The sequence below is a fragment of the Pseudophryne corroboree genome, unplaced genomic scaffold (assembly GCF_028390025.1).
Source record: "Pseudophryne corroboree isolate aPseCor3 unplaced genomic scaffold, aPseCor3.hap2 scaffold_697, whole genome shotgun sequence".
NCBI classification, from domain to species: Eukaryota; Metazoa; Chordata; class Amphibia; order Anura; family Myobatrachidae; genus Pseudophryne; species Pseudophryne corroboree.
The window spans coordinates 196,432-222,055 of record NW_026970281.1 but is presented as its reverse complement, the minus strand read 5'-3'; the positions used below and the strand labels follow the sequence as shown (position 1 = coordinate 222,055).

The following is a 25,624-nucleotide window of genomic DNA, read 5'->3' as shown; positions in this document are numbered from 1 at the left end:
TAGAGATGATAATTAATGATATAAAAAAAATATATATATAACTACTGTAGGTATATATTATATAATGACGGACCTGGTGGACACTGTCAGCAGACTGCTAAACTACTAGTATGATGAAGACAGAAAAAAAAAACCCACCACAGGTAGGTAGGTATACAATTATGGACGAGCACTGACGACACAGAGATAGCCACAGCCGTGGCCTACCGTACTGCGTCTGCTAGTATAGAGATGATAATTAATGATATAAAAAAAAATATATATAACTACTGTAGGTATATATAATGTAATGACGGACCTGGTGGACACTGTCAGCAGACTGCTAAACTACTAGTATGAAGAAGATAGAAAAAAAACTTCACCACAGGTAGGTATACAATTATGGACGAGTGACGACACAGAGGTAGGTACAGCCGTGGACTACCGTACTGCGTCTGCTAGTATAGATAATATACTAAATATATTACTACTGTAGGTATATAATATAATGACGGACCTGGTGGACACTGTCAGCAGACTCCTAAACTACTAGTATGAAGAAGATAGAAAAAAAAACCCACCACAGGTAGGTAGGTATACAATTATGGATGAGCACTGACGACACAGAGATAGCCACAGCCGTGGCCTACCGTACTGCGTCTGCTAGCATAGATAATATACTAAATATATTACTACTGTAGGTATATAATATAATGACGGACCTGGTGGACACTGTCAGCAGACTGCTAAACTACTAGTATGAAGAAGATAGAAAAAAAACCCCCACCACAGGTAGGTATACAATTATGGACGAGTGACGACACAGAGGTAGGTACAGCCGTGGACTACAGTACTGCGTCTGCTAGTATAGATAATATACTAAATATATTACTACTGTAGGTATATAATATAATGACGGACCTGGTGGACACTGTCAGCAGACTCCTAAACTACTAGTATGAAGAAGATAGAAAAAAAAACCCCACCACAGTTAGGTATACAATTATGGACGAGTGACGACACAGAGGTAGGTACAGCCGTGGACTACCGTACTGCGTCTGCTAGTATAGATAATATACTAAATATATTACTACTGTAGGTATATAATATAATGACGGACCTGGTGGACACTGTCAGCAGACTCCTAAACTACTAGTATGAAGAAGATAGAAAAAAAACACCCCACCACAGGTAGGTATACAATTATGGACGAGCACTGACGACACAGAGATAGCCACAGCCGTGGACTACCGTACTGCGTCTGCTAGTATAGATAATATAATAAATATATTACTACTGTAGGTATATAATATAATGATGGACCTGGTGGACACTGTCAGCAGACTCCTAAACTACTAGTATGAAGAAGATAGAAAAAAAAACCCCACCACAGGTAGGTAGGTATACAATTATGGACGAGCACTGACGACACAGAGATAGCCACAGCCGTGGACTACCGTACTGCGTCTGCTAATATAGAGATGATAAAGATGATAGAGATGAAAAAAAAATATAACACTACTGCAGGTAAATATTTATATAATATAATGTATGACCGACCTGCTGGACACTGTCAGCAGAATGCGTTTATAGAATAAAAAAAAAAAACACCACAGGAGTGTTTAACTTTTTCAGGCAGACAATATACTGGTGGTCACACTGGCAGCAAAAGTGTGCACTGTACTCCTGCTATAACTGCTCCCCAGTCTCCCCCACAATTAAGTTGTGTGAGCAGTGAGCACTCAGCACAGTCAGATATACATAGATGATATATCATGCAGCACACTGAGGCTGAGCACATATATGGTATGTGTATCGTTTTTTTTCAGGCAGAGAACGGATTATAAATAATAAAACTGGTGGTCACTATCAGCAAAACTCTGCACTACTGAGTACTCCTGACAAGTTCAACTGCTCCCCAAATTAGTAGTAAATCAAATGTCACTCGTCTCTATCTTCTAATCTAAACGGAGAGGACGCCAGCCACGTCCTCTCCCTATCAATCTCAATGCACGTGTGAAAATGGCGGCGACGCGCGGCTCCTTATATAGAATCCGAGTCTTGTGAGAATCCGACAGCGGGATGATGACGTTCGGGCGCGCTCGGGATAACCGAGCAAGGCGGGAGGATCCGAGTCTGCTCGGACCCGTGCAAAAAAGGGTGAAGTTCGGGCGGGTTCGGATTCCGAGGAACCGAACCCGCTCATCTCTAATGGCCACCCAGCATGACGCCTCCCTTCTTGACCATGCTGTAATTGCAGTCGCACTGCAGTTCAGCGTGATCATAAAAAATGGTGTAGCCTCCTGCTGGTGCAGACTGTATGTGCGCGCAGGAAGCCGCCACCATTTTTGTGATCACAGCGGCTGAATGTGATGTCATACAGCCGCTGTGACCACGCCCCCTGTGTCTCCTCCATTGCAGACCCCATTTTGAAGCCTTGCCCCCGCACCGCTCCATCCCTGACTTGGAAATGGAGTGTTGCTGACCCCCCTCTCCCCCCCTGCCCCGATTGACAGGCAGAGGCGATCGCATTCTCTGCGGGGTGCCGCAGAAAATGCAGGCACATGCGTATGCTCTTAGCAATTTTTGCAGTTGGATCGCTTATTGTGATTGCAATCCAACCTGAATCAGGCCCTATTACCTATCACAATGCGCTGCGGGCAGTACAAAATTGGTTTAATATAGGAGAAAAACCCCCAGACCTGTGCTCCTTAACTGTACCTGGTGGCTAGTGGAGCGGCTGCCCAGTAATCAGTGTCCACGACAGTGCGCACACGGTCCACCCCCTACGGCCACGCTCCCCTTCATCAGCGGCCTCGTGATCCGGAAGGGCGGTGTGTGTGTGACTGACCTTAGGAAGAAACCGGAGCCTCCGCTGCAGTGACCCAGCAACCAGGGCACGGGAGTATACAGCGCCGCTGGGAGTGATGAAGCTGCAGTAAAGATGTCTATTAGACCTAGCCTGCTGCAGCCCTTGTAGATTCTCATAAAACAAGTTCTTCTTTTCTTGTCAAAATTAATAGCTAAGAATAGGCTGCCTGAGGCAGGCCCCTGTTAAGTGGCCTGCTACTGAAGGCACCAACTACAAACTGAGCTCCCTGTTCATGGAAGCGGGGTTATAGAGGAGAATGCACTGAGCTTCTTGGGAACAGTCAAAAGCTTTGAGCCGGTTGGTGCCTCAGATCAAGATCCTACTCTACACACCAATGTGAATCCTTGTGGAGTCCAGTGTACCCCACAGAAGAAATTAATGTGTCACACCCATTGGCAGCAACCTTAGAATAGCTGCTGACGGGCACAATTGAGAAAGGAAGGGGGGGGGGACATTTGAATCCAACACATAGATGCAATTCAAATATGTAATTTGTACCTTCCTATTTTAAAATATAATGGATGAACCTCACCCTGTGAGAACAATCTTCATGATCAAGAGATCTCATATGCAAAATAAGTATGAGTTGGGATAGGGCTGGGGAGGGTGGCTGCTCGGGCAGCCCCTCCCCCGTCAAGTTAAGGAGATTCAACTGAGGAAGCACAAGGGAACTTTCGTCTGGGGACAACAACTGCAGGGAGACCACATCTTTTCAGATGAACATGGGAGGGCGGAAGGCTGCCTAATACTGAAGCACCATCAAATATCAAACCATATGCAACAACTAGTACAAGCATTCCTGGGGGAAGGTCTGCAGAAGACGGATTTGCATACGGTGATGTCATCCAAGCAGTGGGCCAAAGTTGGCTGGAACCCTCATCTGCATATGAAAAGAGAAAAGGGGCATGCAGGGCATGGCGGCCTTTTGCGGTGCTTGGATGACCCTTAGTTCGCATTAAACACCCCCACCCTCCTTTTGTGTGGGGCTCATGTTGGCTCTGCCCCAGCCCCTGAAGCATTCAAGCTGATTTCTTGCAGCAGCTGGGCACTGTAACAGCTCCAGAGCTGCTCTGTAAGGCAACTAAAAGGGTGTGGGCCCTGCAGCACTACCTGTAGTTCGCATTGTGCGTTTGAAGGCACAAAGTAAGCAGACAGGAGGATAAGTCAGGATAGTGCGCAAGGGCATAGAAGGGAGCGGCTCAAGAAAAGAGAAGTGGAAACAGACAGCAAACTAGGCTGGAGAGAGACCTGAGACAAAGAGATCTGAATTATACGAGAGCCGACCAGGGGAAACACAAATTATGCAGTCAAGTTTCCCACATTTGGGGAAATCGCAGGGGCAGCACACCCAGAGTGCAATGGGTGAGCCTTGCCCTGGGAGAAGCACCTTCATGATCATAGTATCTCACCTGGCAGGTAAGTAGGAGTTGGGCTAGAGCTGGGGAGGGTCGCTGCTCGGGTACCCCCCTGTAAAGTGAAGGAGATCCAACTGAGGCAGCACAAGGGAACTCTCGAAAGAAGAACAAGGCTAGAGGAAAATCTGAGACAAAGAAATCTGACTTTTACCAGAGCTGACCAGAGGAAAGCACAAACACAGTCCCCCACTACCAAAAATAATGCAGTCAAGTTTCCCACATTTGGGGAAATCACAGGGGTCAGTATACCCAAAATGCAATGAATGAACCTCACCCTGGGAGAACAATCTTCATGACCATGGTATCTCCTATGCAAAATAAGTATGATTTGGAATAGGGCTGGGGAGGGCCGCTGCTCAGGCACATCTCTGTCAAGTAAAGGAGATTCAACTGAGGCAGCACAAGGGAACTCTCATCTGGGGACAACAACTGCAGGGAGAACACATATTTTCAGATGAACATGGGAGGGCAGAAGGCTGCCTAATACTGAAGCACCCCCAAACAACAAACCAAATGCAACAACTAGTGCAAGCATTCCTGGGGGAAGTTCTGCAGAAGACGGATTTGCATACGGTGATGTCATCCAAGCAGTGGGTCAAAGTTGGCTTCAACCCTCATCTGCATATGAAAAGAGAAAAGGGGCGTGCAGGGCTTGGCGGCCTTTTGCGGTGCTTGGATGACCCCTAGTTCGCATTAAACTCCTCCACCCTCCTTTGGTGTGGGGCTCATGTTGGCCATGCCCCATCCCCTGAAGCATTCAAGCTGATTTCTTGCAGCAGCTGGGCACTGTAACAGCTCCAGAGCTGCTCTGTAAGGCAAGTAAAAGGGTGTGGGCCCTGCAGCACTACCTGTAGTTTGCATTGTGCATTGGAAGGCACAAAGTAAGCAGACGGGAGGAGAAGTCAGGATAGTGCACAAGGGTATAGAAGGGAGCGGCTAAAGAAAAGAGAAGTGGAAACAGACAGCAAACTAGGCTGGAGAGAGACCTGAGACAAAGAGATCTGAATTATACGAGAGCCGACCAGGGGAAACACAAATTATGCAGTCAAGTTTCCCACATTTGGGGAAATCGCAGGGGCAGCACACCCAGAGTGCAATGGGTGAGCCTTGCCCTGGGAGAAGCACCTTCATGATCATAGTATCTCACCTGGCAGGTAAGTAGGAGTTGGGCTAGAGCTGGGGAGGGTCGCTGCTCGGGCACCCCCCTGTCAAGTGAAGGAGATCCAACTGAGGCAGCACAAGGGAACTCTCGAAAGAAGAACAAGGCTAGAGGAAGATCTGAAACAAAGAAATCTGACTTTTACCAGAGCTGACCAGAGGAAAACACAAACACAGTCCCCCACTACCACAAATAAAGCAGTCGAGTTTCCCACATTTGGGGAAATCACAGGGGTCAGCATACCCAGAATGCAATGAATGAACCTCACCCTGGGAGAATAATCTTCATGACCATGGTATCTCCTATGCAAAATAAGTATGATTTGGGATAGAGCTGGGGAGGGCCGCTGCTCAGGCACATCTCTGTCAAGTAAAGGAGATTCAACTGAGGCAGCACAAGGGAACTCTCATCTGGGGATAACAACTGCAGGGAGAACACATATTTTCAGATGAACATGGAGGGCAGAAGGCTGCCTAATACTGAAGCACCCCCAAACAACAAACCAAATGCAACAACTAGTGCAAGCATTCCTGGGGGAAGGCCTGCCGCAGATGGATTTGCATATGGTGATGTCATCCAAGCAGTGGGTCAAAGTTGGCTTCAACCCTCGTCTGCATATGAAAAGAGAAAAGGGGCGTGCAGGGCATGGTGGCCTTTTGCGGCGCTTGGCTGACCCCTAGTTTGCATTAAACACCTCCACCCTCCTTCGGTGTGGGGCTCATGTTGGCTATGCCCCAGCCCCTGAAGCATTCAAGCTGATTTCTTGCAGCAGCTGGGCACTGTAACAGCTCCAGAGCTGCTCTGTAAGGCAAGTAAAAGGGTGTGGGCCCTGCAGCACTACCTGTAGTTTGCATTGTGCATTGGAAGGCACAAAGTAAGCAGACGGGAGGAGAAGTCAGGATAGTGCACAAGGGTATAGATGGGAGGGGCTCAAGAAAAAAGAAGTGGAAACAGACAGCAAACTAGGCTGGAGAGAGACCTGAGACAAAGAGATCTAAATTATACGAGAGCCGACCAGGGGAAACACAAATTATGCAGTCAAGTTTCCCACATTTCGGGAAATCGCAGGGGCAGCACACCCAGAGTGCAATGGTGGGCCTTGCCCTGGGAGAAGCACCTTCATGATCATAGTATCTCACCTGGCAGGTAAGTAGGAGTTGGGCTAGAGCTGGGGAGGGTCGCTGCTCGGGCACCCCCCTGTCAAGTGAAGGAGATCCAACTGAGGCAGCACAAGGGAACTCTCGAAAGAAGAACAAGGCTAGAGGAAGATCTGAAACAAAGAAATCTGACTTTTACCAGAGCTGACCAGAGGAAAACACAAACACAGTCCCCCACTACCACAAATAAAGCAGTCGCGTTTCCCACATTTGGGGAAATCACAGAGGTCAGCATACCCAGAATGCAATGAATGAACCTCACCCTGGGAGAACAATCTTCATGACCATGGTATCTCCTATGCAAAATAAGTATGATTTGGAATAGGGCTGGGGAGGGCCGCTGCTCATGCACATCTCTGTCAAGTAAAGGAGATTCAACTGAGGCAGCACAAGGGAACTCTCATCTGGGGACAACAACTGCAGGGAGAACACATATTTTCAGATGAACATGGGAGGGCAGAAGGCTGCCTAATACTGAAGCACCCCCAAACAACAAACCAAATGCAACAACTAGTACAAGCATTCCTGGGGGAAGTTCTGCAGAAGACGGATTTGCATATGGTGATGTCATCCAAGCAGTGGGTCAAAGTTGGCTTCAACCCTCGTCTGCATATGAAAAGAGAAAAGGGGCGTGCAGGGCATGGCGGCCTTTTGCGGCGCTTGGATGACCCCTAGTTCGCATTAAACACCTCCACCCTCCTTCGGTGTGGGGCTCATGTTGGCTATGCCCCAGCCCCTGAAGCATTCAAGCTGATTTCTAGCAGCAGCTGGGCACTGTAACAGCTCCAGAGCTGCTCTGTAAGGCAAGTAAAAGGGTGTGGGCCCTGCAGCACTACCTGTAGTTCGCATTGTGCGTTGGAAGGCACAAAGTAAGCAGACAGGAGGAGAAGTCAGGATAGTGCGCAAGGGCATAGAAGGGAGCGGCTCAAGAAAAGAGAAGTGGAAACAGACAGCAAACTAGGCTGGAGAGAGACCTGAGACAAAGAGATCTGAATTATACGAGAGCCGACCAGGGGAAACACAAATTATGCAGTCAAGTTTCCCACATTTGGGGAAATCGCAGGAGCAGCACACCCAGAGTGCAATGGGTGAGCCTTGCCCTGGGAGAAGCACCTTCATGATCATAGTATCTCACCTGGCAGGTAAGTAGGATTTGGGCTAGAGCTGGGGAGGGTCGCTGCTCGGGTACCCCCCTGTCAAGTGAAGGAGATCCAACTGAGGCAGCACAAGGGAACTCTCGAAAGAAGAACAAGGCTAGAGTAAAATATGAGACAAAGAAATCTGACTTTTACCAGAGCTGACCAGAGGAAAGCACAAACACAGTCCCCCACTACCACAAATAATGCAGTCAAGTTTCCCACATTTGGGGAAATCACAGGGGTCAGCATACCCAGAATGCAATGAATGAACCTCACCCTGGAAGAACAATCTTCATGACCATGGTATCTCCTATGCAAAATAAGTATGATTTGGAATAGGGCTGGGGAGGGCCGCTGCTCAGCCCTATTCCAAATCATACTTATTTTGCATAGGAGATACCATGGTCATGAAGATTATTCTCCCAGGGTGAGGTTCATTCATTGCATTCTGGGTATGCTGACCCCTGTGATTTCCCCAAATGTGGGAAACTCGACTGCTTTATTTGTGGTAGTGGGGGACTGTGTTTGTGTTTTCCTCTGGTCAGCTCTGGTAAAAGTCAGATTTCTTTGTTTCAGATCTTCCTCTAGCCTTGTTCTTCTTTCGAGAGTTCCCTTGTGCTGCCTCAGTTGGATCTCCTTCACTTGACAGGGGGGTGAGATACTATGATCATGAAGGTGCTTCTCCCAGGGCAAGGCTCACCCATTGCACTCTGGGTGTGCTGCCCCTGCGATTTCCCCAAATGTGGGAAACTTGACTGCATAATTTGTGTTTCCCCTGGTCGGCTCTCGTATAATTCAGATCTCTTTGTCTCAGGTCTCTCTCCAGCCTAGTTTGCTGTCTGTTTCCACTTCTCTTTTCTTTAGCCGCTCCCTTCTATACCCTTGTGCACTATCCTGACTTCTCCTCCCGTCTGCTTACTTTGTGCCTTCCAATGCACAATGCAAACTACAGGTAGTGCTGCAGGGCCCACACCCTTTTACTTGCCTTACAGAGCAGCTCTGGAGCTGTTACAGTGCCCAGCTGCTGCAAGAAATCAGCTTGAATGCTTCAGGGGATGGGGCATGGCCAACATGAGCCCCACACCAAAGGAGGGTGGAGGAGTTTAATGCGAACTAGGGGTCATCCAAGCACCGCAAAAGGCCGCCAAGCCCTGCACGCCCCTTTTCTCTTTTCATATGCAGATGAGGGTTGAAGCCAACTTTGACCCACTGCTTGGATGACATCACCGTATGCAAATCCGTCTTCTGCAGAACTTCCCCCAGGAATGCTTGCACTAGTTGTTGCATTTGGTTTGTTGTTTGGGGGTGCTTCAGTATTAGGCAGCCTTCTGCCCTCCCATGTTCATCTGAAAATATGTGTTCTCCCTGCAGTTGTTGTCCCCAGATGAGAGTTCCCTTGTGCTGCCTCAGTTGAATCTCCTTTACTTGACAGAGATGTGCCTGAGCAGCGGCCCTCCCCAGCCCTATTCCAAATCATACTTATTTTGCATAGGAGATACCATGGTCATGAAGATTGTTCTCCCAGGGTGAGGTTCATTCATTGCATTTTGGGTATACTGACCCCTGTGATTTCCCCAAATGTGGGAAACTTGACTGCATTATTTTTGGTAGTGGGGGACTGTGTTTGTGCTTTCCTCTGGTCAGCTCTGGTAAAAGTCAGATTTCTTTGTCTCAGATTTTCCTCTAGCCTTGTTCTTCTTTCGAGAGTTCCCTTGTGCTGCCTCAGTTGGATCTCCTTCACTTTACAGGGGGGTACCCGAGCAGCGACCCTCCCCAGCTCTAGCCCAACTCCTACTTACCTGCCAGGTGAGATACTATGATCATGAAGGTGCTTCTCCCAGGGCAAGGCTCACCCATTGCACTCTGGGTGTGCTGCCCCTGCGATTTCCCCAAATGTGGGAAACTTGACTGCATAATTTGTGTTTCCCCTGGTCGGCTCTCGTATAATTCAGATCTCTTTGTCTCAGGTCTCTCTCCAGCCTAGTTTGCTGTCTGTTTCCACTTCTCTTTTCTTGAGCCGCTTCCTTCTATGCCCTTGCGCACTATCCTGACTTATCCTCCTGTCTGCTTACTTTGTGCCTTCAAACGCACAATGCGAACTACAGGTAGTGCTGCAGGGCCCACACCCTTTTAGTTGCCTTACAGAGCAGCTCTGGAGCTGTTACAGTGCCCAGCTGCTGCAAGAAATCAGCTTGAATGCTTCAGGGGCTGGGGCAGAGCCAACATGAGCCCCACACAAAAGGAGGGTGGGGGTGTTTAATGCGAACTAAGGGTCATCCAAGCACCGCAAAAGGCCGCCATGCCCTGCATGCCCCTTTTCTCTTTTCATATGCAGATGAGGGTTCCAGCCAACTTTGGCCCACTGCTTGGATGACATCACCGTATGCAAATCCGTCTTCTGCAGACCTTCCCCCAGGAATGCTTGTACTAGTTGTTGCATATGGTTTGATATTTGATGGTGCTTCAGTATTAGGCAGCCTTCCGCCCTCCCATGTTCATCTGAAAAGATGTGGTCTCCCTGCAGTTGTTGTCCCCAGACGAAAGTTCCCTTGTGCTTCCTCAGTTGAATCTCCTTAACTTGACGGGGGAGGGGCTGCCCGAGCAGCCACCCTCCCCAGCCCTATCCCAACTCATACTTATTTTGCATATGAGATCTCTTGATCATGAAGATTGTTCTCACAGGGTGAGGTTCATCCATTATATTTTAAAATAGGAAGGTACAAATTACATATTTGAATTGCATCTATGTGTTGGATTCAAATGTCCCCCCCCCCCTTCCTTTCTCAATTGTGCCCGTCAGCAGCTATTCTAAGGTTGCTGCCAATGGGTGTGACACATTAATTTCTTCTGTGGGGTACACTGGACTCCACAAGGATTCACATTGGTGTGTAGAGTAGGATCTTGATCTGAGGCACCAACCGGCTCAAAGCTTTTGACTGTTCCCAAGAAGCTCAGTGCATTCTCCTCTATAACCCCGCTTCCATGAACAGGGAGCTCAGTTTGTAGTTGGTGCCTTCAGTAGCAGGCCACTTAACAGGGGCCTGCCTCAGGCAGCCTATTCTTAGCTATTAATTTTGACAAGAAAAGAAGAACTTGTTTTATGAGAATCTACAAGGGCTGCAGCAGGCTAGGTCTAATAGACATCTTTACTGCAGCTTCATCACTCCCAGCGGCGCTGTATACTCCCGTGCCCTGGTTGCTGGGTCACTGCAGCGGAGGCTCCGGTTTCTTCCTAAGGTCAGTCACACACACACCGCCCTTCCGGATCACGAGGCCGCTGATGAAGGGGAGCGTGGCCGTAGGGGGTGGACCGTGTGCGCACTGTCGTGGACACTGATTACTGGGCAGCCGCTCCACTAGCCACCAGGTACAGTTAAGGAGCACAGGTCTGGGGGTTTTTCTCCTATATTAAACCAATTTTGTACTGCCCGCAGCGCATTGTGATAGGTAATAGGGCCTGATTCAGGTTGGATTGCAATCACAATAAGCGATCCAACTGCAAAAATTGCTAAGAGCATACGCATGTGCCTGCATTTTCTGCGGCACCCCGCAGAGAATGCGATCGCCTCTGCCTGTCAATCGGGGCAGGGGGGGAGAGGGGGGTCAGCAACACTCCATTTCCAAGTCAGGGATGGAGCGGTGCGGGGGCAAGGCTTCAAAATGGGGTCTGCAATGGAGGAGACACAGGGGGCGTGGTCACAGCGGCTGTATGACATCACATTCAGCCGCTGTGATCACAAAAATGGTGGCGGCTTCCTGCGCGCACATACAGTCTGCACCAGCAGGAGGCTACACCATTTTTTATGATCACGCTGAACTGCAGTGCGACTGCAATTACAGCATGGTCAAGAAGGGAGGCGTCATGCTGGGTGGCCATTAGAGATGAGCGGGTTCGGTTCCTCGGAATCCGAACCCGCCCGAACTTCACCCTTTTTTGCACGGGTCCGAGCAGACTCGGATCCTCCCGCCTTGCTCGGTTATCCCGAGCGCGCCCGAACGTCATCATCCCGCTGTCGGATTCTCACAAGACTCGGATTCTATATAAGGAGCCGCGCGTCGCCGCCATTTTCACACGTGCATTGAGATTGATAGGGAGAGGACGTGGCTGGCGTCCTCTCCGTTTAGATTAGAAGATAGAGACGAGTGACATTTGATTTACTACTAATTTGGGGAGCAGTTGAACTTGTCAGGAGTACTCAGTAGTGCAGAGTTTTGCTGATAGTGACCACCAGTTTTATTATTTATAATCCGTTCTCTGCCTGAAAAAAAACGATACACATACCATATATGTGCTCAGCCTCAGTGTGCTGCATGATATATCATCTATGTATATCTGACTGTGCTGAGTGCTCACTGCTCACACAGCTTAATTGTGGGGGAGACTGGGGAGCAGTTATAGCAGGAGTACAGTGCACACTTTTGCTGCCAGTGTGACCACCAGTATATTGTCTGCCTGAAAAAGTTAAACACTCCTGTGGTGTTTTTTTTTTTTATTCTATAAACGCATTCTGCTGACAGTGTCCAGCAGGTCGGTCATACATTATATTATATAAATATTTACCTGCAGTAGTGTTATATTTTTTTTTCATCTCTATCATCTTTATCATCTCTATATTAGCAGACGCAGTACGGTAGTCCACGGCTGTGGCTATCTCTGTGTCGTCAGTGCTCGTCCATAATTGTATACCTACCTACCTGTGGTGGGTTTTTTTTTTCTATCTTCTTCATACTAGTAGTTTAGGAGTCTGCTGACAGTGTCCACCAGGTCCATCATTATATTATATACCTACAGTAGTAATATATTTATTATATTATCTATACTAGCAGACGCAGTACGGTAGTCCACGGCTGTGGCTATCTCTGTGTCGTCAGTGCTCGTCCATAATTGTATACCTACCTGTGGTGGGGTGTTTTTTTTCTATCTTCTTCATACTAGTAGTTTAGGAGTCTGCTGACAGTGTCCACCAGGTCCGTCATTATATTATATACCTACAGTAGTAATATATTTAGTATATTATCTATACTAGCAGACGCAGTACGGTAGTCCACGGCTGTACCTACCTCTGTGTCGTCACTCGTCCATAATTGTATACCTAACTGTGGTGGGGTTTTTTTTTCTATCTTCTTCATACTAGTAGTTTAGGAGTCTGCTGACAGTGTCCACCAGGTCCGTCATTATATTATATACCTACAGTAGTAATATATTTAGTATATTATCTATACTAGCAGACGCAGTACTGTAGTCCACGGCTGTACCTACCTCTGTGTCGTCACTCGTCCATAATTGTATACCTACCTGTGGTGGGTTTTTTTTTTTCTATCTTCTTCATACTAGTAGTTTAGCAGTCTGCTGACAGTGTCCACCAGGTCCGTCATTATATTATATACCTACAGTAGTAATATATTTAGTATATTATCTATGCTAGCAGACGCAGTACGGTAGGCCACGGCTGTGGCTATCTCTGTGTCGTCAGTGCTCATCCATAATTGTATACCTACCTACCTGTGGTGGGTTTTTTTTTCTATCTTCTTCATACTAGTAGTTTAGGAGTCTGCTGACAGTGTCCACCAGGTCCGTCATTATATTATATACCTACAGTAGTAATATATTTAGTATATTATCTATACTAGCAGACGCAGTACGGTAGTCCACGGCTGTACCTACCTCTGTGTCGTCACTCGTCCATAATTGTATACCTACCTGTGGTGAAGTTTTTTTTCTATCTTCTTCATACTAGTAGTTTAGCAGTCTGCTGACAGTGTCCACCAGGTCCGTCATTACATTATATATACCTACAGTAGTTATATATATTTTTTTTTATATCATTAATTATCATCTCTATACTAGCAGACGCAGTACGGTAGGCCACGGCTGTGGCTATCTCTGTGTCGTCAGTGCTCGTCCATAATTGTATACCTACCTACCTGTGGTGGGGTTTTTTTTTCTGTCTTCATCATACTAGTAGTTTAGCAGTCTGCTGACAGTGTCCACCAGGTCCGTCATTATATAATATATACCTACAGTAGTTATATATATTTTTTTTTTATATCATTAATTATCATCTCTATACTAGCAGACGCAGTACGGTAGTCCACGGCTGTAGCTACCTCTGTGTCGTCAGTCACTCGTCATCCATAAGTATACTAGTATCCATCCATCTCCATTGTTTACCTGAGGTGCCTTTTAGTTGTGCCTATTAAAATATGGAGAACAAAAATGTTGAGGTTCCAAAAATAGGGAAAGATCAAGATCCACTTCCACCTCGTGCTGAAGCTGCTGCCACTAGTCATGGCCGAGACGATGAAATTCCATCAACGTCGTCTGCCGAGGCCGATGCCCAATGTCATAGTACAGAGCATGTAAAATTCAAAACACAAAAGATCAGTAAAAAAAAGGACTCAAAAATCTAAATAAAAATCGTCGGAGGAGAAGCGTAAACTTGCCAATATGCCATTTACCACACGGAGTGGCAAGGAACGGCTGAGGCCCTGGCCTATGTTCATGGCTAGTGGTTCAGCTTCACATGAGGATGGAAGCACTCAGCCTCTCGCTAGAAAAATGAAAAGACTTAAGCTGGCAAAAGCACAGCAAAGAACTGTGCGTTCTTCAAAATCACAAATCCACAAGGAGAGTCCAATTGTGTCGGTTGCGATGCCTGACCTTCCCAACACTGGACGTGAAGAGCATGCACCTTCCACCATTTGCACACCCCCTGCAAGTGCTGGAAGGAGCACCCGCAGTCCAGTTCCTGATAGTCAGATTGAAGATGTCAGTGTTGAAGTACACCAGGATGAGGAGGATATGGGTGTTGCTGGCGCTGGGGAGGTGAGGTGGTTTGTTTAAGTCAGGCACCCGGGGAGACACCTGTTGTCCGTGGGAGGAATATGGCCATTGACATGCCTGGTGAAAATACCAAAAAAAACTGCTCTTCGGTGTGGAAGTATTTCAACAGAAATGCGAACAACAGGTGTCAAGCCGTGTGTTGCCTTTGTCAAGCTGTAATAAGTAGGGGTAAGGACGTTAACCACCTCGGAACATCCTCCCTTATACGTCACCTGCAGCGCATTCATCATAAGTCAGTGACAAGTTCAAAAACTTTGGGCGACAGCGGAAGCAGTCCACTGACCAGTAAATCCCTTCCTCTTGTAACCAAGCTCACGCAAACCACCCCACCAACTCCCTCAGTGTCAATTTCCTCCTTCCCCAGGAATGCCAATAGTCCTGCAGGCCATGTCACTGGCAATTCTGACGAGTTCTCTCCTGCCTGGGATTCCTCCGATGCATCCTTGAGTGTAACGCCTACTGCTGCTGGCGCTGCTGTTGTTGCTGCTGGGAGTCGATGGTCATCCCAGAGGGGAAGTCGTAAGACCACTTTTACTACTTCCACCAAGCAATTGACTGTCCAACAGTCCTTTGCAAGGAAGATGAAATATCACAGCAGTCATCCTGCTGCAAAGCGGATAACTGAGGCCTTGGCATCCTGGGCGGTGAGAAACGTGGTTCCGGTATCCATCATTACTTCAGAGCCAACTATAGACTTGATTGAGGTACTGTGTCCCCGGTACCAAATACCATCTAGGTTCCATTTCTCTAGGCAGGCGATACCGAAAATGTACACAGACCTCAGAAAAAGACTCACCAGTGTCCTAAAAAATGCAGTTGTACCCAATGTCCACTTAACCACGGACATGTGGACAAATGGGGCAGGGCAGACTCAGGACTATATGACTGTGACAGCCCACTGGGTAGATGTATTGACTCCCGCCGCAAGAACAGCAGCGGCGGCACTAGTAGCAGCATCTCGCAAACGCCAACTCTTTCCTAGGCAGGCTACGCTTTGTATCACCGCTTTCCAGAATACGCACACAGCTGAAAACCTCTTACGGCAACTGAGGAAGATCATCGCAGAATGGCTTACCCCAATTGGACTCTCCTGTGGATTTGTGGCATCGGACAACGCCAGCAATATTGTGCGTGCATTATATCTGGGCAAATTCCAGCACGTCCCATGTTTTGCACATACCTTGAATTTGGTGGTGCAGAATTATTTAAAAAACGACAGGGGTGTGCAAGAGATGCTGTCGGTGGCCAGAAGAATTGCGGGACACTTTCGGCGTACAGGCACCACGTACAGAAGACTGGAGCAACACCAAAAACGCCTGAACCTGCCCTGCCATCATCTGAAGCAAGAAGTGGTAACGAGGTGGAATTCAACCCTCTATATGCTTCAGAGGATGGAGGAGCAGCAAAAGGCCATTCAAGCCTATACATCTGACCACGATATAGGAGGTGGAATGCACCTGTCTCAAGCGCAGTGGAGAATGATTTCAACGTTGTGCAAGGTTCTGCAACCTTTGAACTTGCCACACGTGAAGTCAGTTCAGACACTGCCAGCCTGAGTCAGGTCATTCCCGTCATCAGGCTTTTGCAGAAGAAGCTGGAGACATTGAAGGAGGAGCTAAGACAGAGCGATTCCGCTAGGCATGTGGGACTTGTGGATGGAGCCCTTCATTCGCTTAACCAGGATTCACGGGTGGTCAATCTGTTGAAATCAGAGCACTACATTTTGGCCACCGTGCTCGATCCTAGATTTAAAACCTACGTTGTATCTCTCTTTCCGGCAGACACAAGTCTGCAGGGGTTCAAAGACCTGCTGGTGAGAAAATTATCAAGTCAAGTGGAACTTGATCGGTCAACAGCTCCTCCTTCACATTCTCCCGCAATTGGGGGTGCGAGGAAAAGGCTCAGAATTCCGAGCCCACCCGCTGGCGGTGATGCAGGGCAGTCTGGAGCGACTGCTGATGCTGACATCTGGTCCGGACTGAAGGACCTGCCAACGATTACGGACATGACGTCTACTGTCACTGCATATGATTCTCTCACCATTGAAAGAATGGTGGAGGATTATATGAGTGACCGCATCCAAGTAGGCACGTCAGACAGTCCGTACGTATACTGGCAGGAAAAAGAGGCAATTTGGAGGCCCTTGCACAAACTGGCTTTATTCTACCTAAGTTGCCCTCCCACAAGTAGTACTCCGAAAGAGTGTTTAGTGCCGCCGCTCACCTTGTCAGCAATCGGCGTACGAGGTTACTTCCAGAAAATGTGGAGAAGATGATGTTCATTAAAATGAATTATAATCAATTGCTCCGTGGAGACATTGACCAGCAGCAATTGCCTCCACAAAGTACACAGGGAGCTGAGATGGTAGATTCCAGTGGGGACGAATTGATAATCTGTGAGGAGGGGGATGTACACGGTGATGAATCGGAGGATGATGATGAGGTGGACATCTTGCCTCTGTAGAGCCAGTTTGTGCAAGGAGAGATTAATTGCTTCTTTTTTGGTGGGGGTCCAAACCAACCCGTCATTTCAGTCACAGTCGTGTGGCAGACCCTGTCACTGAAATGATGGGTTGGTTAAAGTGTGCATGTCCTGTTTATACAACATAAGGGTGGGTGGGAGTGCCCAAGGACAATTCCATCTTGCACCTCTTTTTTCTTTTATTTTTCTTTGCGTCATGTGCTGTTTGGGGAGTGTTTTTTGGAAGGGCCATCCTGCGTGACACTGCAGTGCCACTCCTAGATGGGCCAGGTGTTTGTGTCGGCCACTTGGGTCGCTGAGCTTAGTCACACAGCTACCTCATTGCGCCTCTTTTTTTCTTTGCGTCATGTGCTGTTTGGGGAGTGTTTTTTGGAAGGGCCATCCTGCGTGACACTGCAGTGACACTCCTAGATGGGCCAGGTGTTTGTGTCGGCCACTTGGGTCGCTGAGCTTAGTCACACAGCTACCTCATTGCGCCTCTTTTTTTCTTTGCGTCATGTGCTGTTTGGGGAGTGTTTTTTGGAAGGGCCATCCTGCGTGACACTGCAGTGCCACTCCTAGATGGGCCAGGTGTTTGTGTCGGCCACTTGGGTCGCTGAGCTTAGTCACACAGCTACCTCATTGCGCCTCTTTTTTTCTTTGCGTCATGTGCTGTTTGGGGAGTGTTTTTGGAAGGGCCATCCTGCGTGACACTGCAGTGCCACTCCTAGATGGGCCAGGTGTTTGTGTCGGCCACTTGGGTCGCTGAGCTTAGTCACACAGCTACCTCATTGCGCCTCTTTTTTTCTTTGCGTCATGTGCTGTTTGGGGAGTGTTTTTTGGAAGGGCCATCCTGCGTGACACTGCAGTGCCACTCCTAGATGGGCCAGGTGTTTGTGTCGGCCACTTGGGTCGCTGAGCTTAGTCACACAGCTACCTCATTGCGCCTCTTTTTTTCTTTGCGTCATGTGCTGTTTGGGGAGTGTTTTTTGGAAGGGCTATCCTGCGTGACACTGCAGTGCCACTCCTAGATGGGCCAGGTGTTTGTGTCGGCCACTTGGGTCGCTGAGCTTAGTCATCCAGCGACCTCGGTGCAAATTTTAGGACTAAAAATAATATTGTGAGGTGTAAGGTGTTAAGAATAGACTGAAAATGAGTGGAAATTATGGTTATTGAGGTTAATAATACTTTGGGATCAAAATGACTCCCAAATTCTATGAACAAGGGAAAATGTCATCATCCCGCTGTCGGATTCTCGCGAGATTCGGATTCCATATAAAGAGCTGCGCGTTGCCGCCATTTTTACTCGTGCATTGAAGAGAGAGCGGAGAGGACGTGGCTATGTTCTCTCAGTGGAAATCTCAATATCAGTGCTCAGTATCAGTGGATACTTATTGCTGCTCAGTAATACTAGTAGTGTGTCTCTCCTGCTCAGTGTCAGTTCTCAGTAGTATCCTCATCAGTGCTCAGTATCACTGCTCATTGTCTTGTGCTGCATTGTTGTGCTCAGCATACTACAGTACATTACTAATAGTCCAGTGCTGCATCTTGCTGCTCAGTGTCAGTTCTAGTATCCTCATCAGTGCTCACTATCACTGCTCATTGCATTGTGGTGTTCTGTATACTACAGTAACATAGTAATATAGTAACATATAGTAACATAGTTTTTGAGGTTGAATAGAGGCAAATTGCCCATCGTGTTCAACCTGTTTTAAGTTGTGATGATTCTACATACTTGCTTAATAATGTATTATGACTAGTTAGCTACTACAACTCATGTTACCCCCGGATTAACCATGTTGATATTTTAAGTATTATAAACTTGGATAGCTTTTTCATTCAGAAATGTATCCATTCCTTTTTTAAATCCAATTACAGAGTCCGCCATTACCACCTTCCCTGGCAGGGAATTCCACATCCTGATTGCCCTAACAGTGAAGATCATAGTATCTCACCTGGCAGGTAAGTAGGAGTTGGGCCAGAGCTGTGGAGGATTGCTGCTCGGGCACCCCCTGTGAAGTGAAGGAGATCCAACTGAGGCAGCACAAGGGAACTCTCGAAAGAAGAACAAGGCTAGAGGAAGATCTGAGACAAAGAAATCTGACTTTTACCAGAGCTGACCAGAGGAAAGCACAAACACAGTCCCCCACTACCACAAATAATGCAGTCGAGTTTCCCACATTTTGGAAATCACAGGGGTCAGCATACCCAGAATGCAATGAATGAACCTCACCCTGGGAGAACAATCTTCATGACCATGGTATCGCCTATGCAAAATAAGTATGATTTGGGATAGGGCTGGGGAGGGCCGCTGCTCAGGCACATCTCTGTCAAGTATAGGAGATTCAACTGAGGCAGCACAAGGGAACTCTCATCTGGGGACAACAACTGCAGGGAGAACACATATTTTCAGATGAACATGGGAGGGCAGAAGGCTGCCTAATACTGAAGCACCCCCAAACAACAAACCAAATGCAACAACTAGTACAAGCATTCCTGGGGGAAGTTCTGCAGAAGACGGATTTGCATACGGTGATGTCATCCAAGCAGTGGGCCAAAGTTGGCTGGAACCCTCATCTGCATATGAAAAGAGAAAAGGGGCATGCAGGGCATGGCGGCCTTTTGCGGCGCTTGGATGACCCTTAGTTCGCATTAAACACCCCCACCCTCCTTCGGTGTGGGGCTCATGTTGACAATGCCCCAGCCCCTGAAGCATTCAAGCTGATTTCTTACAGCAGCTTGGCACTGTAACAGCTCCAGAGCTGCTCTGTAAGGCAAGTAAAAGGGTGTGTAGTTTGCATTGTGCATTGGAAGGCACAAAGTAAGCAGACAGGAGGAGAAGTCAGGATAGTGCACAAGGGTATAAAAGGGAGGGGCTCAAGAAAAAAGAAGTGGAAACAGACAGCAAACTAGGCTGGAGAGAGACCTGAGACAAAGAGATCTGAATTATACGAGAGCCGACCAGGGGAAACACAAATTATGCAGTCAAGTTTCCCACATTTGGGGAAATCGCAGGGGCAGCACACCCAGAGTGCAATGGGTAAGCCTTGCCCTGGAAGAAGCACCTTCATGATCATAGTATCTCACCTGGCAGGTAAGTAGGAGTTGGGCTTGAGCTGGGGAGGGTCGCTGCTCGGGCACCGCCCTGTCAACTGAAGGAGATCCAACTGAGGAAGCACAAGGGAACTCTCGAAAGAAGAACAAGGCTAGAGGAAGATCTGAAACAAAGAAATCTGACTTTTACCAGAGCTGACCAGAGGAAAACACAAACACAGTCCCCCACTACCACAAATAATGCAGTCGAGTTACCCACATTTGGGGAAATCACAGGGATCAGCATACCCAAAATGCAATGAATGAACCTCACCCTGGGAGAACAATCTTCATGACCATGGTATCTCCTATGCAAAATAAGTATGATTTGGGATAGGGCTGGGGAGGGCCGCTGCTCAGGCACATCTCTGTCAAGTAAAGGAGATTCAACTGAGGCAGCACAAGGGAACTCTCATCTTGGGACAACAACTGCAGGGAGAACACATATTTTCAGATGAACATGGGAGGGCAGAAGGCTGCCTAATACTGAAGCACCCCCAAACAACAAACCAAATGCAACAACTAGTGCAAGCATTCCGGGGGGAAGGCCTGCAGCAGATGGATTTGCATATGGTGATGTCATCCAAGCAGTGGGTCAAAGTTGGCTTCAATCCTCATCTGCATATGAAAAGAGAAAAGGGGCGTGCAGGGTATGGCGGCCTTTTGCGGCGCTTGGATGACCCCTAGTTCGCATTAAACACCTCCACCCTCCTTTGGTGTGGGGCTCATGTTGACAATGCCCCAGCCTCTGAAGCATTCAAGCTTATTTCTTACAGCAGCTTGGCACTGAAACAGCTCCAGAGCTGCTCCGTAAGGCAAGTAAAAGGGTGTGGGCCCTGCAGCACTACCTGTAGTTTGCATTGTGCATTGGAAGGCACAAAGTAAGCAGACAGGAGGAGAAGTCAGGATAGTGCACAAGGGTTAGCTGAACACACTAACCGATTGCGCCACAGAGACACTTTGCAAAAAGTATATACTGACAAAGACTAATAAGCATTCATCTAGAACGTTTCCTAGAAAAACTTTAAAAAGTCAATAATCTGGAGAGTGTTTGTAAGATGTTTCTTCCAGCAACCAATGAAGAAACACATTGGTACTTTCGCATGATGAGTGAGTGCTTCAGGATCTCTTGCACTTACATGTGCAGCAGAGTACTGCAATGGAAGCATGCTGGGTCCATAACCCAGAGGTAGGCAGATTGAAACTATCCTTTGCTATATGCATTTTTTTGTTGTTCATTAAAGTAATCCAAAACTGGGATTGATATTTTAGCTTTTATTTTTACTTAAAGTACAATAACTTTTACCATTTTAATTTGTTTTAATAGTATATTGACAGTATTGTTTTCTTTCAAAAATCCACTTAATTTTCTTTACCCTATTATTAAAATGGTAATTGACAAAAACAAACTACATTGTCACCAGAAGGGCAATACAAAATGTACAAGTGATATATTAAAATCATCTTTCCAGCTTGAATTTCAATGATGCATTGGGGCAACGATTTTGTGCGAAACATCTTCACCCTTAAATAAAGATTTTCTTAATTCCTTACCTGTGTGCTAATTAGATATCACCTTGTTTTCACATTAAACAGACTTCCACATGAGAAAGCAGCAAGGATGCAGTGGCGTTAATGTTTCCTGGTGTCAACCTGTATTATTTCAGTAGATATTGAAATGAGGATGCATCTTGCTGCCTTTCCAATGAAGCAAGTTTAATTTAGTAATAGGTGAAAAACCATCCCTACAAATATGTTAATCAGATACTTGGCTTTGTGGACACTTTTCAGAGAACAAATTAGTTAGCATAAAAATAAAGCCAGAAAATGAAGAGCTGTTTAATCACTCAATTGGATTTTTCTGCCAGCATTTTTCTTTTTCTCTGCAACCCACTGCTAAATTGTGCTTCCTAGCTGTTTTTATAAAATCACTGAATCAAATCTAACTCTGATTACATCAGAGAAGGCCAGGTACCCTACACCATAACAGGGGGTTTGAAATTTTGACTTGTCTACTTAAAGATCACCAAAATCTGATAACAAGGTCAATTAAGTCCCTGGGTGGGATTGAACCACCAACCTTTTGGTTAATAGCCTTACACACTAACTGATTGCGCCACCGCGACACTTTGCAAAAGTACATACTGACAAAGGCTAATAAGCATTCATCTAGAACGATTCCTAGAAACATTTTAAAAAGTCAATAATGTGGAGAGTTTTTGTATGATGTTTCTTCCATCAACCAATGAAGAAACACATTGGTACTTTCCCATGATGAGTGAGTGCTTCAGGATCTCTTGCACTTACATGTGCAGCAGAGTACTGTAATGGAAGCATGCTGGGTCCATAACCCAGAGGTAGGCAGATTGAAACTATCCTCTGCTATATGCATTTTTTTTTGTTAATTAAAGTAATCCAAAACTGGGATTGATATTTTTGCTCTTTTATTTTTACTTAAAGTACAATAACTTTTACCATTTTAATTTGTTTTAATAGTATATTGACAGTATTGTTTTCTTTCAAAAATCCAATTAATTTTCTTTACCCGATTATTAAAATGGTAATTGACAAAAGCAAACTACATTGTCACCAGAAGAGCAATACAAAATGTACAAGTGATATATTAAAATCATCTTTCCAGCTTGAATTTCAATGATGCATTGGGGCAACGATTTTGTGAGAAACATCTTCACCCTTAAATAAAGATTTTCTTAATTCCTTACCTGTGTGCTAATTAGATATCACCTTGTTTTCACATTAAACAGACTTCCACATGAGAAAGCAGCAAGGATGCAGTGGCGTTAATGTTTCCTGGTGTCAACCTGTATTATTTCAGTAGATATTGAAATGAGGATGCATCTTGCTGCCTTTCCAATGAAGCAAGTTTAATTTAGTAATAGGTGAAAAACCATCCCTACAAAGATGTTAATCAGATACTTGGCTTTGTGGACACTTTTCAGAGAACAAATTTGTTAGCATAAAAATAAAGCCAGAAAATGAAGAGCTGTTTAATCAGTCAATTGGATTTTTTTGCCAGCATATTTCTTTTTCTCTGCAACCCACTGCTAAATTGTGCTTCCTAGCTGTTTTTATAAAATCACTGAATCAAATCTAACTCTGATTACATCAGAGAAGGCCAGGTACCCTACACCATAACAGGGGTTTTCGAAATTTTGACTTGTCTACTTAAAGATCACCAAAATCTGATAACAAGGTCAATTAAGTCCCTGGGTGGGATTGAACCACCAACCTTTTGGTTAATAGCCTTACACACTAACTGATTGCGCCACCGCGACACTTTGCAAAAGTACATACTGACAAAGGCTAATAAGCATTCATCTAGAACGATTCCTAGAAACATTTTAAAAAGTCAATAATGTGGAGAGTTTTTGTATGATGTTTCTTCCATCAACCAATGAAGAAACACATTGGTACTTTCCCATGATGAGTGAGTGCTTCAGGATCTCTTGCACTTACATGTGCAGCAGAGTACTGTAATGGAAGCATGCTGGGTCCATAACCCAGAGGTAGGCAGATTGAAACTATCCTCTGCTATATGCATTTTTTTTTGTTAATTAAAGTAATCCAAAACTGGGATTGATATTTTTGCTCTTTTATTTTTACTTAAAGTACAATAACTTTTACCATTTTAATTTGTTTTAATAGTATATTGACAGTATTGTTTTCTTTCAAAAATCCAATTAATTTTCTTTACCCGATTATTAAAATGGTAATTGACAAAAGCAAACTACATTGTCACCAGAAGAGCAATACAAAATGTACAAGTGATATATTAAAATCATCTTTCCAGCTTGAATTTCAATGATGCATTGGGGCAACGATTTTGTGAGAAACATCTTCACCCTTAAATAAAGATTTTCTTAATTCCTTACCTGTGTGCTAATTAGATATCACCTTGTTTTCACATTAAACAGACTTCCACATGAGAAAGCAGCAAGGATGCAGTGGCGTTAATGTTTCCTGGTGTCAACCTGTATTATTTCAGTAGATATTGAAATGAGGATGCATCTTGCTGCCTTTCCAATGAAGCAAGTTTAATTTAGTAATAGGTGAAAAACCATCCCTACAAAGATGTTAATCAGATACTTGGCTTTGTGGACACTTTTCAGAGAACAAATTTGTTAGCATAAAAATAAAGCCAGAAAATGAAGAGCTGTTTAATCAGTCAATTGGATTTTTTTGCCAGCATATTTCTTTTTCTCTGCAACCCACTGCTAAATTGTGCTTCCTAGCTGTTTTTATAAAATCACTGAATCAAATCTAACTCTGATTACATCAGAGAAGGCAAGGTACCCTACACCATAACAGGGGTTTTCGAAATTTTGACTTGTCTACTTAAATATCACCAAAATCTGATCACAAGGTCAATTACGTCCCTGGGTGGGATTGAACCACCAACCTTTTGATTAATAGCTGAACACACTAACCGATTGCGCCACAGAGACACTTTGCAAAAAGTACATACTGACAAAGACTAATAAGCATTCATCTAGAACGTTTCCTAGAAAAACTTTAAAAAGTCAATAATCTGGAGAGTTTTTGTAAGATGTTTCTTCCAGCAACCAATGAAGAAACACATTGGTACTTTCGCATGATGAGTGAGTGCTTCAGGATCTCTTGCACTTACATGTGCAGCAGAGTACTGCACTGGAAGCATGCTGGGCCCATAACCCAGAGGTAGGCAGATTGAAACTATCCTTTGCTATATGCATTTTTTTTTTGTTCATTAAAGTAATCCAAAACTGGGATTGATATTTTAGCTTTTATTTTTACTTAAAGTACAATAACTTTTACCATTTTAATTTTTTTTAATAGTATATTGACAGTATTGTTTTCTTTCAAAAATCCAATTAATTTTCTTTACCCGATTATTAAAATGGTAATTGACAAAAACAAACTACATTGTCACCAGAAGAGCAATACAAAATGTACAAGTGATATATTAAAATCATCTTTCCAGCTTGAATTTCAATGATGCATTGGGGCAACGATTTTGTGAGAAACATCTTCACCCTTAAATAAAGATTTTCTTAATTCCTTACCTGTGTGCTAATTAGATATCACCTTGTTTTCACATTAAACAGACTTCCACATGAGAAAGCAGCAAGGATGCAGTGGCGTTAATGTTTCCTGGTGTCAACCTGTATTATTTCAGTAGATATTGAAATGAGGATGCATCTTGCTGCCTTTCCAATGAAGCAAGTTTAATTTAGTAATAGGTGAAAAACCATCACTACAAATATGTTAATCAGATACTTGGCTTTGTGGACACTTTTCAGAGAACAAATTAGTTAGCATAAAAATAAAGCCAGAAAATGAAGAGCTGTTTAATCATTCAATTGGATTTTTCTGCCAGCATATTTCTTTTTCTCTGCAACCCACTGCTAAATTGTGCTTCCTAGCTGTTTTTATAAAATCACTGAATCAAATCTAACTCTGATTACATCAGAGAAGGCCAGGTACCCTACACCATAAGAGGGGGTTT

General features: G+C 45.5%; 14 non-coding genes and 1 pseudogene across 14 annotated transcripts; 4 read left to right on the top strand and 11 right to left on the bottom strand.

Annotated features, from left to right (window-relative positions):
* Positions 1 to 4,112: 4,112 nt before the first annotated feature.
* Positions 4,113 to 4,275, bottom strand: LOC135037975 (U1 spliceosomal RNA). The gene has a single exon (XR_010232409.1). It is a non-coding gene; the product is annotated as a U1 spliceosomal RNA (small nuclear RNA).
* Positions 4,276 to 4,427: 152 nt separating this feature from the next.
* LOC135038016 (U1 spliceosomal RNA) lies at positions 4,428 to 4,591 on the bottom strand. The gene has a single exon (XR_010232444.1). It is a non-coding gene; the product is annotated as a U1 spliceosomal RNA (small nuclear RNA).
* Positions 4,592 to 5,265: 674 nt separating this feature from the next.
* On the bottom strand, positions 5,266 to 5,428 carry LOC135037974 (U1 spliceosomal RNA). The gene has a single exon (XR_010232408.1). It is a non-coding gene; the product is annotated as a U1 spliceosomal RNA (small nuclear RNA).
* Positions 5,429 to 5,580: 152 nt separating this feature from the next.
* Positions 5,581 to 5,744, bottom strand: LOC135038051 (U1 spliceosomal RNA). Its single transcript, XR_010232476.1, has one exon. It is a non-coding gene; the product is annotated as a U1 spliceosomal RNA (small nuclear RNA).
* A 694-nt stretch (positions 5,745 to 6,438) lies between these two features.
* On the bottom strand, positions 6,439 to 6,579 carry LOC135038010 (U1 spliceosomal RNA; annotated as a pseudogene).
* Positions 6,580 to 6,731: 152 nt separating this feature from the next.
* LOC135038062 (U1 spliceosomal RNA) lies at positions 6,732 to 6,895 on the bottom strand. Its single transcript, XR_010232487.1, has one exon. It is a non-coding gene; the product is annotated as a U1 spliceosomal RNA (small nuclear RNA).
* Positions 6,896 to 7,569: 674 nt separating this feature from the next.
* Positions 7,570 to 7,732, bottom strand: LOC135037978 (U1 spliceosomal RNA). Its single transcript, XR_010232412.1, has one exon. It is a non-coding gene; the product is annotated as a U1 spliceosomal RNA (small nuclear RNA).
* A 152-nt stretch (positions 7,733 to 7,884) lies between these two features.
* On the bottom strand, positions 7,885 to 8,048 carry LOC135038042 (U1 spliceosomal RNA). The gene has a single exon (XR_010232467.1). It is a non-coding gene; the product is annotated as a U1 spliceosomal RNA (small nuclear RNA).
* A 49-nt stretch (positions 8,049 to 8,097) lies between these two features.
* Positions 8,098 to 8,261, top strand: LOC135038050 (U1 spliceosomal RNA). The gene has a single exon (XR_010232475.1). It is a non-coding gene; the product is annotated as a U1 spliceosomal RNA (small nuclear RNA).
* A 98-nt stretch (positions 8,262 to 8,359) lies between these two features.
* Positions 8,360 to 8,522, top strand: LOC135038011 (U1 spliceosomal RNA). Its single transcript, XR_010232441.1, has one exon. It is a non-coding gene; the product is annotated as a U1 spliceosomal RNA (small nuclear RNA).
* A 674-nt stretch (positions 8,523 to 9,196) lies between these two features.
* Positions 9,197 to 9,360, top strand: LOC135038005 (U1 spliceosomal RNA). The gene has a single exon (XR_010232437.1). It is a non-coding gene; the product is annotated as a U1 spliceosomal RNA (small nuclear RNA).
* Positions 9,361 to 9,512: 152 nt separating this feature from the next.
* Positions 9,513 to 9,675, top strand: LOC135037973 (U1 spliceosomal RNA). The gene has a single exon (XR_010232407.1). It is a non-coding gene; the product is annotated as a U1 spliceosomal RNA (small nuclear RNA).
* A 9,471-nt stretch (positions 9,676 to 19,146) lies between these two features.
* On the bottom strand, positions 19,147 to 19,309 carry LOC135038052 (U1 spliceosomal RNA). The gene has a single exon (XR_010232477.1). It is a non-coding gene; the product is annotated as a U1 spliceosomal RNA (small nuclear RNA).
* A 655-nt stretch (positions 19,310 to 19,964) lies between these two features.
* On the bottom strand, positions 19,965 to 20,127 carry LOC135037994 (U1 spliceosomal RNA). The gene has a single exon (XR_010232428.1). It is a non-coding gene; the product is annotated as a U1 spliceosomal RNA (small nuclear RNA).
* A 152-nt stretch (positions 20,128 to 20,279) lies between these two features.
* LOC135038043 (U1 spliceosomal RNA) lies at positions 20,280 to 20,443 on the bottom strand. The gene has a single exon (XR_010232468.1). It is a non-coding gene; the product is annotated as a U1 spliceosomal RNA (small nuclear RNA).
* Between the last annotated feature and the right edge of the window lie 5,181 nt (positions 20,444 to 25,624).